This window comes from Ranitomeya variabilis, chromosome 5 (genome assembly GCF_051348905.1).
Source record: "Ranitomeya variabilis isolate aRanVar5 chromosome 5, aRanVar5.hap1, whole genome shotgun sequence".
Taxonomy (NCBI): domain Eukaryota; kingdom Metazoa; phylum Chordata; class Amphibia; order Anura; family Dendrobatidae; genus Ranitomeya; species Ranitomeya variabilis.
In genome coordinates this window covers 572829575-572842903 of record NC_135236.1, presented here as the reverse complement: position 1 = coordinate 572842903, position 13329 = coordinate 572829575, and the positions used below count along the sequence as shown (strand labels likewise).

Genomic DNA, 13329 nt, shown 5'->3' with positions numbered 1-13329 from the left:
TTACTGACAGCAGATGTGTCTATGGAATACTGAGCCAGTTGATCTACAACTATATTGGAAGGACCTGAAATAGATTAGAGACAAATGTTTCAAAATTAAAAATGCAGAAAAATATAGATAGAAAACAATATTGTTGATTACAGTGTGCGGATATTATATAGTTTTCTTGATAGCTGTAGATTTATCAAATTGTTACCATCTCTCTATCCAATGGAATGCCTCTGTTGTTATACTTCCAGCAAAAAATGGAGAAATAGCAGCTCTTAAAATTCAACAATATGCCTGTCTGGAACATGCAAAGTGATCCTTTTTCTAGTCAAGGTAAGTTTCAAACCAACTAAATCTCTGGATCGTTGTCAGTGTATTGCTATGTGCATACTGTGTCTCCACACTTATCCTACAGTATATTTCAGGATCTTTTACTGATGTATACTGTAAGATTGCCATAAGTGACTACTTATAAGACGAGGGCAAATGTGTGCACTTTCAGCCTCTGCCTGGCCAATATGCTCCTGCATACTCTTGGTTTAACTGCACAAAAAAGTGCAGGAGATTGTGTTTTCCTACAAAGATGGCAACTGAAAAGAAATCTATATGATGCAGTAAATGTTCCTGTAAAGCTGTTCTCTATGGTGGACGGATGCTTCAGAATTATCCTTACTGTGTACTGTCGGTCACATTCCTCCTGAATATATCCTCCCGACAGTGGGCACAATGTTTGGACTGAACCTTATATAGTGAAAATATAGCTTTGCAGAAAGCTTTAGCATCATATATATTTTCAGATTTTAATGGGAATTAGATAGTGGAAATTTTATTGGGTGCAGCTCCCTCACACACACAAAAATTAAATTCTACCAATTTTCTAAAAGGCTAGTTAATAAAGTTTAACCCATTATGGTTGAACTATATAAGTTAAAGTTAAGTTTAAAGGATCAAAGTTCTCACCAGTTACTACAGTGTCAGTTGTGCATATCAGCCGCATTCCTGCTGCTGATTGTACAGGAAAATGGGTAATACTGGCGTGATCAGAATGACATGTATATCCATCATATAGCCATAATGGAGCACAAGATAGATATATAGATCATTGGGTATTAAAGCGGTTATCTGGTCCAAATCAATGAGTCTGCATTCAGTAGGAGAGAGAGGTCTTGAAGCTGTCAACGTAGTCCAAAATCAAGCCAAATGAGACTGACTCTAATTGGGAAAACAGGTGGGTGCTCCTTTCACTGGTGAGCACAGCCGTAAGGAGAAGCAAAAGGAAATAGATCCAGCACACCAACCCGCATAAAAAATATATCAAAAACTTTATTCCGGCATGTCAAGCCATAATTAAAAACATAGGAAACACCTGTCGCGTTTCTGGCGCATTACAAGCGCTCTTATTCATAGGATATAAAATACAAAGTAACAGAAACTTATATAGAACAAGGACACCAATCAAAAGCATGTGAACAATTACATTAAGTATGCACCAGGTGTTACAAAGTGAAACAAACTTAAAAACACAAAAATGTCAATAAATGTAAAACAAATAGTTTCTTAAATTCATGCCTTTAGGATATTTGGTGTCAAGTTTTAGAATCCAAAAGGCTTCACGTCTAGTCAAAAGCTTATGTCTATTACTCTACTACCTCCTCGAAAAGGGTTATACACTTTCTCAAACGCATAAAACGCAAAATGGGAAGTATCCCCTTTATGAACATTGTCAAAGTGTTTGGAAGCACCAGAATATGCCGCATTCTTATTATGAATATTAGCCAGATGTTCCACAATTCTTTTCTTTATTTTGAATATGGTGCAACCGATGTACTGGGCTTTTCATAACAGGGAGCAGATGCAATATATCACATATTCTCTGCCACAATTAATAAACTATGTGATATTATATGAATTTCCCTGGGAAGAGATGCAGCACTCCCACAAGCAGTGGGTGCAGAGTACATACAGCAGATTAAAGACATAGTACTACCACAGATGAGGGGCAGAGTGCACACAGCGGCTTAAAGGACAGTACTCCCAAAGGCAGGGGGAAGAGTATATACCACAGCTTAAAGGCACAGTACTCCCATAAGTGGGGAAAGCTGAGTACTCACAGTGGCTTAAAGGCACAGTACTCCCACAGGTGGAAGGTGAAGATTACACAGAGCACAGTACTCCCGCAGGCTTGGGTTGCAGAGTACACACAGTGACTTTTTGGCACAGTACTCCCACTGATGTGGGTTGCAGTGCACAAACAGCAGCTTTTTGGCACCGTACTAGCACAGATATAGGTTACAGAGTACACACAGCGACTTTTGGTACAGTACTTCCACATATATGGGTTGCAGAGTATGCACAGTTGCCTTTTTGCATGAGGAGGAGAAGGAGGAGAAGAAGAAGAATATGTAACAGTTCTGCATTTGAATGCACCACATGGCAGAGCGTCGGTGTATGAAACGTTGTTGATACGAGATTTCAATCTGCTTGGGCTATACTGTTTTTGACTGTAGCTGCCCTTTGGAAAGTGACAGCCGGATTCTTTGGTAACTGTTTCCATGAATGGGTCATTCAGCAAAATATGTCAATGTGTGCTGCCCTTATTTCTTTATGGTGTATAATATAAGCTGTCATAAAATTGTGTTCATATTTTGTCTGTTGCACATTATTTTTTTGAACATTTAGACTCATGTTGACTTCATCCATGGCTCTGCTATACGGCTTTATTGTAGACTCTCTTTTTCCCCTCTCTGCATGGCTGATTCCAACATTATGTCACAGCCTTGGCCAATCATTCATTTTCCACATTGGGGAGACTCCAAGTGCTGGGTTCATGAGAGTTCACTATCTCCTGCGATATAGTATTTTATGACGCTATATTTATAGCATTTTCTTCAGCTAATTTTGCAATTTTTACCCCCTTTCTTAATAAAAAATCCTTTAACACTGTTTTTAGACTCTAATTTGAGATCATCGACATTTCAATATTTTCTATCACTATACTTTTGTTTTTGACCCATCTCACGCACTCTGACCCCTTCACCCATTGAAGTCCACTTCAAATACTTTGTAATTCAGGTGTAATTCAGGTGTCTGGATGCAATGAGCAGAGATCATGAGGTAGAAACACCCAGGGGTTGATAAAACGCTATTTATATACAGAAGTAACCTTTAAATACATTAGTTTTAGTAGTTATGCAATTTAACAGTAGAGGGAATAACAACAGGTTTAGAATAAGCAAGAAAGTCTTTCGCAGCAGATGGCATTCTCTCCTCTTTAATTGCACATCCTGCACTTGTTCTCCAGATGTCTCATGGATTTTTGTTATATTCCTCCCCCATTTTTTCTCACCAGTCCTTGGGCAAAAGGAATTCTTTTGAGATCGAAGTTTCCCCACACGTAGGCCAAGATCAACCAGTAGTTGAGCGCGATCCTGCGTCTTCTGTTGTATCTTTCTGTGGAAACTTCCTGAAGAAGAAGCCACGAGCTTCAAAACACGTTGAATAAACCACCCGAACATCTTATAACTATATCTGGATTCATCATTTGTCGCAGCAGCGCGGATTTTATCCACATTCATATATTATAACGGTTCTAAGAGGTCGCAGTGCCGACCTGTGGATCTGCAGCAGCTGACAACTACACGCTTTTACTGTGTACCACCAGGTGAGCAGTTCTCTCATAATTGATTGGATACAATCCTGGGGATAAGGCCCTATTTGCGCTTTTTTTGTCTCCAACCTTTCTATACTATGCTCCATAGAATATTATGCCCCATGTAATGCTGCACAAAGGTTGATAGCCCCATAAGATGCTCTATAGAATAGTATGCCCCATATAATGCTGCACAAAGGTTGATGGCCCCATAAGATGCTCCATAGAATATTATGCCCCATATAATGCTGCACAAAGGTTGATGGCCCCATAATGTGCTCGATGGAATAATAGGCCCTGTATGCTGCTGCGATTTAAAAAAAAATGTCATACTCACCTCTCGTCAATGGGGGCTAGGTGCCGGGGTCCTGAGCAGGTGGGGACACCAGCGCGCTATGGGGGCCAGGTGCGGGAGTCGCCGCTGGCTCAGGACACTGGCACTTGCGATACTCACTTGTCTCCATTCCACCGCAATGTGCCACGGTGTCTTCTGGGTCTCTGCAGTGACTGTTCAGGCAGAGGGCGAGCACTAACCACGTCATCGTGCCCTTTGATATGAAAGTCACAGCCAGAGGAAGCGGAAGACAGAGCCCGGCAGTGGAACGGGGACAGGTGAATATCGCATGGCTCACCCTCCCCTGTCATACTCACCCAATCCTGGTGCAGATTCTCTGTATGTCCCTGCTTCTCCGATGGTCTCTGGTGCGCGCCAGGCAGCTTGTTCCTGTGTTCAGCGGTCACATGGTACCGCTCATTAAAGTAATGAATATTCACGCTACGCCTATGAGAGTGGAGTCACGTCCATATTCATTACTTTAATGAGCGGTACCACGTGACCGCTGAACACAGGAAGAGCTGCGGGCGCCGGAGACCATCAAATAGGAAGAGAAGTGCAGAGACCGTGGCGGGAGCAGGAGAGTATGATGTGACTCCCCCTCCCCTGCCGACCGCCTGGGACAGTGACTCGAGTATAAGCTGAGATGGGCACTTTTAGCCTAAAAAATGGGATGAAAATCTCTGCTTATACTTGAGTATATACAGTACCTTTAATTTTGCACACAATTCTCATGTCGTATGTGACTTGCATTGACGACTATGGCAAGTATGCAAGGCATGACTTACCACTAGCAACAGAAAATCCAACACGTTGGTTACTCGGTGTTGTAGCTGCAGCATGTCATAATGCAACAACATAATACATAATTACATCCAATGTTGCAGCACTTCACTGAAACTTCAGTCTCACATGAGGCATGTCGCTTTGTAGCCCTAGCCTTTACTTTAATGAGCGTGAGGACATAATGATTAGGCCTGCATGCATAGTAACGTGCTGATAGAAAAGACAAAGCAAGTGAAGAGGAAATTCTGAGGCGGGAGTTATCAGAGGTCACTGTCTCACAAGTCATCTCCCAGCAGTGATTCTGGAAGAGGAAAGGGGGTGAAGCTCACCGCTTGAAGATCACAATACATCAGAGGAAGAAAAAAAAGATGCTGGCAGATGAATGTCTAATCAGAAACCATGATATCCAACCAGCAAACAGCTGTCTTCTCCACCATTCAGAAATTCTGCTTGAGGATGACTGTGTTATCAGGCACAGTAGTTCTGGAAGAGGAAGGGTATCAGCAATACAGGCAGCTTTTTATTTTGTAACATTACAAGATGTGTTTAAACATTTTTGTAATCCGGTTTGTGTGTGATGCACCAGCAGTAAATACTTGAAGTTGGTGAAGTGAAGTGAGAAAAATATAAGCATAAATTAAATTTATACGATCAAATAACTAAAGAGACGCATGCTCATATGTATTCACCCTTTTGCTATGAAGCACCTAAAAATTTCAGGCTTCAACACCATTATGCAAGAGGCACCACTAGCATCATGATGACCAAGCAGATCACCAAACAAGTCAGGGACAAAGTTGGTGAGAAGTACAAGTCAGGGTGGTATTTAAAAAGTCAATCTCTGAGGACTTGAGTACCATCAAATCCATTATTATTACATGGAAAGAACACAGTACCACAACAAACCTGCCAAGAGAGGGCCACCACCAATACTGTCAGCCCGGGCAAGGAGGACATGAATTAGATGCACCGAGACGAAACGGTAACCCTGAAGGAGCTGCAGAATTCCCAAGCAGAGACTGGAGTTTCTGTCCATATGACCACAGTAATCAGTGCACTCCATAGAGGTAGGCTTTATGGAAGAGTGGGCATAAAAAAGCCTTTACGTACAAAAATTGTAAGGCTCATTTTGAGTTTGCTTAAAGACATGTGGGAGACTCCCCAAATTTATGAAGAAAGGTGGTGTCATCAGATGAGACCTAAATTGAACTTTTTGGCAACATAGGTTTGTGTCTAGAACCAAAACCAACACAGCTCATCACCCCAATTACACCATACCCACAGTCAAACATGGTGGTGGCAGCATCATGCTGTGGGGATGTTTTTTGGAAGTAAAGACAGGAAAAATTGTTTGAGTCGAGAGAAAGATGAACTGTGTGAAATACTCTGATATTCTTGAGCAAAACCTTTTTCAGTCTGTTAGTGACTTGATAAAGGGATGGAGGTTCACTTTCCAACAAGACAAGAATTCAAAGCATATTGCTAAAGCAAAACTCAAGTGTTTTATGGAGAAAAGTGTAAATGTTTTGGAGTCACCTAGTGAAAGCCCAAACCTTATTCCAATTGAGAATCTCTGGTCAGACTTGAAGATTGATGTTCACCAGAGGAAACCATCTAACTTGAAGGAACTGGAGAAGTTTTGCCTTGAGGAGTGGGCAAAAACTTGAAGATGGCAAGATCTGAAAAGCTCATAGACACTTATAGAATACGCTATTCACATTTCATGTATCACACATTTCCTTGCTTTAGCACAGTAAAATTGAGTGCAGCTATTTTCTATTTGCTATGTAAGACTTTTTTGGTTATGCACCTGTTCAGACTAGATTGCTGTTCAGTCAGTTTTCCTATATTTACTACATACAAGAAACAAATACCAACGCACCATGACCAGACCACAAATTCCAACCACAGTGATCGAATAATATCACATACAAGGAACAAATACCGCTACACCATGTCAAGACCACATATTACCACCACTTGGTGACCAAATAGCACAAACAAGGGACAAATACCACAACACCATTTCCAGACCACATATTACCACAACATAGTGACTGAATACTACAATACTGATCAGTGATAAAAAACAAACAAAAAAACACAATACTATCACCATAAGTGCCAGTATTCACAGGAGATCTGTACTTAGTATGCAGTGTCTGTGTAGAGGTTATACAGTGATCACCAGTGACCTAATACACAGGACCTCTGTATATAGTATACAGTGTATAGTGTCAGTGTATAGGTAACACTGACTCACCAGTGACGTCTCTAGATGAAGTCCTTCATCTTTCATCCAGCACAGACCGCCATCATTTCTTCCAGCCAGGGCTCGTTTCTGCAGGAAATAACACAGTTATCTAGAGCTCCGCTTGCAGAGCACATTACTTAATTTTTCCCAACTTCTACATTACACCACATGAAGAAAAAAAGGCGATATAGTGTCACTCTGCACAGTAACAGGACCTCCCCCCCATTTAAGACAATATACTCAAAAAATAAAATAAATACATCACTGCAGTAATAATATCCCTTTATTAGCCCCTATGGTAATAATATTCCCCATCCTGCCCCATGTATCTCATTCCTGGCTCCAGCCATATGTTCTCACATCCTGCCCTCACGAGTATCCATTCTACCCCATATGATCTCCCCATCCTGCCCCATCTGTCTCCATCGTATCCATCCTGCCCCATGATCCTATCCTGCCCCATGTCTTTCATTATGCCCCGTGTCTCCAATCATGCCCCGTATCTACATTCTGCCCATGCCTCCAGTCCTGCCCCGAGTGTGTCCAGCATATTGCCCCCAGTGTGCCCAGCAATCTGCCCCAGTGTGTCCAGCAATCTGCCCCAGTGTCTACAATATTGCCCCCAATCTGCCCAGCAATATGCCCCAGTTTGTCCAGCATTTTGCCCCAGTGTCTCCAGCATATTGCCCCCCGCATTCTGCCCCAGTGTGTCCAGCATTCTGCCCCAGTGTGTCCAGCATTCTGCCCCAGTGTGTCCAGCATATTGCCCCCAGTGTGTCCAGCATATTGCCCCCAGTGTGTCCAGCATATTGCCCCCAGTGTGTCCAGCATATTGCCCCCAATGTGTCTAGCATATTGCCCCCGGTGAGTCCAGCATATTGTCCCCAGCGTGTCCAGCATATTGCCCCCAGTGTGTCCAGCAATCTGCCCCAGTGTCTCCAGCATATTGCTCCAGTGTCTCCAATATTGCCCCCAGTCTGTCCAGCAATCTGCCCCAGTGTGTCCAGCATTCTGCCCCAGTGTCTCCAGCATATTGCCCCCAGTGTCTCCAGCAATCTGCCTCAGTGTCTCCAGCATTCTGCCCCAGTGTCTCCAGAAATCTGCCCCAGTGTCTCCAGCATTCTGCCCCAGTGTGTCCAGCATTCTGCCCCAGTGTGTCCAGCATATTGTCCCCAGTGTGTCCAGCATATTGCCCCCAGTGTGTCCAGCATATTGCCCCCAGTGTGTCCAGCATTCTGCCCCAGTGTCTCCAATATTGCCCCCAGTCTGTCCAGCAATCTGCCCCAGTGTCTCCTCTCCAGCATTGCCCCCAGTGTGTCCAGCAATCTGCCTTAGTGTGTCCAGCATTCTGCCCCAGTGTGTTCAGCAATCTGCCCCAGTGTCTCCAGCATATTGCCCCAGTGTGTTCAGCATTCTGCCCCAGTGTGTTCAGCATTCTGCCCCAGTCTGTCCAGCATATTGTCCCCAGTGTGTCCGGCATATTGCCCCCAGTGTGTCCAGCAATCTGCCCCAGTGTCGCCATCATATTGCCCCCAGCGTGTCCAGCATATTGCCCCCAGTGTGTCCAGCAATCTGCCCCAGTGTGTCCAGCATTCTGCCCCAGTCTGTCCAGCAATCTGCCCCAGTGTGTCCAGCATATTGCGCCCAGTCTGTCCAGCATATTGCCCACAGTGCATGATCCAGCAATCTGCCCCAATGTCTCCAATATTGCCCCCAGTGTGTCCAGCAATCTGGCCATTCGCAAAAAAAAACGAGTTCTCTTCAACTGTCCATGCTCCAGCGGCGAGCTCCCTCCAGCAGCTCGCACTCGCCGGCGACTGATAATGACGTCAGACGCCAGCGACATGTGTGCTGCACCTGCGGCCGACTTCAGCTGCCATCCTCCATTTGGCTGGCGGCTGTTGTTAACTATTGACATGCGGGCGCGCGCCCGCACGTCAATAGGTGAAACTGCCGCAGCACTGGTAGGGGCCCGGTGAGCAGATGAGATGGGGCCCGATGCGGGCACCCTCTGCCCACCGGGCCCATATGCCAGTCAGGGCAGTAATGCCCTGACTGGCGGCGGGCAATCTGAGTAGTAGCCAAGGGCCCCCCACACCGCTGGGCCCTGGGCTACCGCCCAGATTGACCCTATTATAATCCGCCCCTGCTTGTGTCTTTTGAGCTAGTCTATTCTGGATTTTGATGTGTGTCTATGGTCATTATCCATTTGTAGAAGCCTCCTCTTTTGAACTTCAGCTTTTTTACAAATGGTGTTGTGTTTGCATCAAGAAATTGTTGAAATTTAATTTAATCCATTCTTACTTTTACTGGGAATTGTACCCCATGCCATTGGCTGCAACACAGCTACAAAAGCATAATGGTTGTTGAGATGTTATTATCCTGAAATTGAGTGCCATTTTTTCTCTTTACATACCTTTGGTCACTGTGGCTAAAGAGTTCAATTTTAACCTCAATGGTCCACAGTACTTGTTTCCAAAATTCATCAGGATCATTTCGATGTTCTTTTGCAAACTTCTGACTCTGTATTTTAAGGCTGAGGATGCAGTACAGGTTTTCTTCTGATGATTCTTCCATGCAGGCCATATTTGCACAGATGTCTCCAAACAGTAGAACAATGTGTCACAACTAGTGTTGAGCATTCCGATACCGCAAGTATCGGGTATCGGCCGATACTTGCGGGTATCGGAATTCCGATACCGAGATCCGATACTTTTGTGGTATCGGGTATCGGTATCGAAACAACATTAATGTGAAAATGTGTAAAAGAGAGAATTAAAATAAAAAATATTGCTATACTCACCTCTCCGACGCAGCCTGCACCTTACCGAGGGAAGCGGCAGCGTTCTTTGTTTAAAATTTGCGCTTTTCTTTCCTTACGTGAAGTCCCGGCTTGTGATTGGTCGCATGCCGCCCATGTGGCGGCGACGCAACCAATCACAGCAAGCCGTGACGTAATTTCAGGTCATTCAGTATTTTAAAATTACGCTCCGGCTTTGTGATTGGTTGCGTCGCAGTCACATGGGCGACGCAACCAATCACAGCAAGCCGTGACGTAATTTCAGGTCCTTAAGGATTTTAAAATTACGTCCCGGCTTTGTGATTGGTTGCGTCGCAGTCACATGGGTGACGCAACCAATCACAAGCCGTGATGTCACGGGAGGCTGGACACGCGCGCATTTTAAAATGCGCGCGTGTCCAGCCTCCCGTGACGTCCCGGCTTGTGATTGGTTGCGGCGCGGTCAACCAATCACAAGCCGGGAGGCTGGACACGCGCGCATTTTAAAATGGCTTCCCGGCTTGTGATTGGTTGACAGCGACGCAACCAATCACAAGCCGGGACGTCACGGGAGGCTGGACTCGCGCGCTTTTTAAAATGCGCGCGTGTCCAGCCTCCCGGCTTGTGATTGGTTGACAGCGACGCAACCAATCACAAGCCGGGACGTCACGGGAGGCTGGACACGCGCCCATTTTAAAATGTGCGCGTGTCCAGCCTCCCGTGACGTCACGGCTTGTGATTGGTTGCGTCGCCCATGTGACTGCGACGCAACCAATCACAAAGCCGGGACGTAATTTTAAAATCCTTAAGGACCTGAAATTACGTCACGGCTTGCTGTGATTGGTTGCGTCGCCCATGTGACTGCGACGCAACCAATCACAAAGCCGGAGCGTAATTTTAAAATACTGAATGACCTGAAATTACGTCACGGCTTGCTGTGATTGGTTGCGTCGCCGCCACATGGGCGGCATGCGACCAATCACAAGCCGGGACTTCACGTAAGGAAAGAAAAGCGCGAATTTTAAACAAAGAACGCTGCCGCTTCCCTCGGTAAGGTGCAGGCTGCGTCTGAGAAGTGAGTATAGCAATATTTTTTATTTTAATTCTTTCTTTTACACATTAATATGGATCCCAGGGCCTGAAGGAGAGTTTCCTCTCCTTCAGACCCTGAGAACCATCAGGAATACCGTCCGATACTTGAGTCCCATTGACTTGTATTGGTATCGGGTATCGGTATCGGATTGGATCCGATACTTTGCCGGTATCGGCCGATACTTTCCGATACCGATACTTTCAAGTATCGGACGGTATCGCTCAACACTAGTCACAACTCCAAAATCTAATAAATCTTTCTGAAACACTTTTGCAGTCAATTGGAGATTCTGAATTGCCTCTCTAACAACCCTATGAGCAGCTCTCACTGAAATGTTGCTTTGTCTTTCAGCTCCTATCTTGACCATGACTGTTCCTGTTATTTGCCATATCTTAATTATATTTCTAACTGAGGAATGGGCTTTGCAATCTTGTAATAGCCATCACCTGTTTTGTGGGCCTCCACCATTTTCATTTTCAGAATGCTAGGCAGCTGCTTAGAAAAACAAATGGATTCTGTTTTTTAGCACAAAGTTAGAGGAGGCTGGGTTATTATAAAGCTGGGAAATTTGCATCACCTGGCCTTTCCTAACAATGATAGTGAGAAAACCATAACCCTAACAGGCTAATTAAGGACTGAAACTTTGGTCAAAGTTATCTGAGTGCACAAATCTCCAAGGGTGCCCACATTTTTTCATTTGCCCATTGTGTGTACTTTTACAATGGTAAAAATTGCAAAATATTTTTATTTGCCTAAAATACAAAGGAAATCTGTTATCTTTAACTTTAGACCTTTTAAAGATCATTTCTTCTTCAAATTGCCTAACTGTTCACAATAACAGTAATTTAGACCAGAGGATTGTTGTCAATTACTCCTTTACTGTCAATTAAATGTCCTAGTTGAGCAGAAATATTAATTTTATTGGTTTCAGTTCTCTATATGACTAGTGTGGTAGAGCTGCCCACTCGGCTGGACACAGAGGTTTAGCAGGAACATTGTCTCTTTACAAAAAGGCTTGGTTTACTGTAGACACCTGTTGTGAATTCCGTTCTCGAACTCCCTCCTGTGGTCATGAATGGTACTTCGGTGAGTTCTGTCCGTGGACTCCCTCTGGTGGCTGTGAGTGGAGCTGCTGGTTCTGAGATTCCTTCCCCACCTGCCCTCGTTTAGGGCTAGGCTGGATTCTCTATTTAACTCCACTCAGATCGTTACTCCATGCCAGCTGTCAATGTTCTAGTACTGGTTCAGATCTCTCCTGGATCTTTCTGAGGACCTGTCTACTCCAGCGAAGCTACGTTCCTGCTTGTTCATTTGTTACATATGGTTTTTCTTGCTAAGTTCTAGTCCAGCTTGCTATCATGAAACTGCCTGGCTAGCTGGAAGCTCTGGGGGTGCAGAGTGGCACCACCGCACCGTGAGTCGTGCGGGGGTATTTTTTGCACACTCTGCGTGGTTTTGTAGTTTTTTTGTGTTGACCGCAAAGATCCCTTTTCTATCCTCAATCTGTTTAGTTAGACTGGCCTCCCTTTGCTAAAGCCTATTTCATCCTGTGTTTGTGATTTCCTCTTAACTCACAGTCAATACTTGTGGGGGGCTGCTTTTACCTTTGGGGAAATTTCTCTGAGGCAAGTGAAGCTTTGCTTCCTTTCTTTAGGGGTAGTTAGCTCTTAGGCTGTGAAGTGGCGTCTAGGCAGAGTCAGGCACGCTCCACGGCTATTTCTAGTTGTGTTGATAGGAGTAGGGTTTGCGGTCAGCAGAGTTCCCATTTCCCCAGAGCTCGTCCCGATTCCGTGTTTAACTATCAGGTCATTCCTGGTGCACCTAACCACCAGGTCCATAACAGTACAGCTGGCCCACAAAGTGTTAATGCATCTCAATAGAGGGAAAATAGAAGTTCTGAGACCATTTTTTTTTCTCTGCAGTGTGTTTTGCCTTTCTTTTCCCCTTAAACTCTGGGTGGTTCAGAACTCAGGTGTGGATATGGACATTCAAGGTCTGTCCTCTAGTGTAGATCAACTCACTGCAAAGGTACAAAACATTCAAGATTATGTAGTTCAGAATCCTATGTTGGAGCCTAGAATTCCAATTCCTGATTTGTTTTCTGGGGATAGATCTAAATTTCAGAATTTCAAAAACAATTGTAAACTATTTCTTTTTCTGAAACCCCGCTCTTCTGGTGAGCCTATTCAGCAAGTAAGAATCATTATTTCTTTGTTGCGTGGCGACCCTCAAGACTGGGCATTCGCCCTGGCGCCAGGAGATCCTGCATTGTGTAATGTAGATGCGTTTTTTCTGGCGCTGGGATTGCTTTATGATGAACCGAATTCTGTGGATCAGGCAGAGAAAATTTTGCTGGCTTTGTGTCAGGGTCAGGATGAAGCGGAGGTATATTGCCAGAAGCTCAGAAAGTGGTCTGTGCTTACTCAGTGGAATGAGTTTGCCCTGG

The 13329-nt window shown here is 44.5% G+C and overlaps 1 protein-coding gene across 3 annotated transcripts in view; it reads right to left on the bottom strand.

Annotated features, from left to right (window-relative positions):
- LOC143773852 (teneurin-2-like) overlaps positions 1 to 13329 on the bottom strand; it is a 2235081-nt gene that overhangs the window by 1361393 nt on the left and 860359 nt on the right. For 2 of the 3 annotated variants that reach the window (XM_077261179.1, XM_077261180.1), the window contains one exon: positions 5 to 64. The gene's annotated coding sequence lies outside the window, so the exon portion shown is untranslated. Of the gene's footprint in view, positions 1 to 4; positions 65 to 13329 lie in introns of those variants that run through there. The other variant, XR_013215403.1, reaches the window with a different exon arrangement.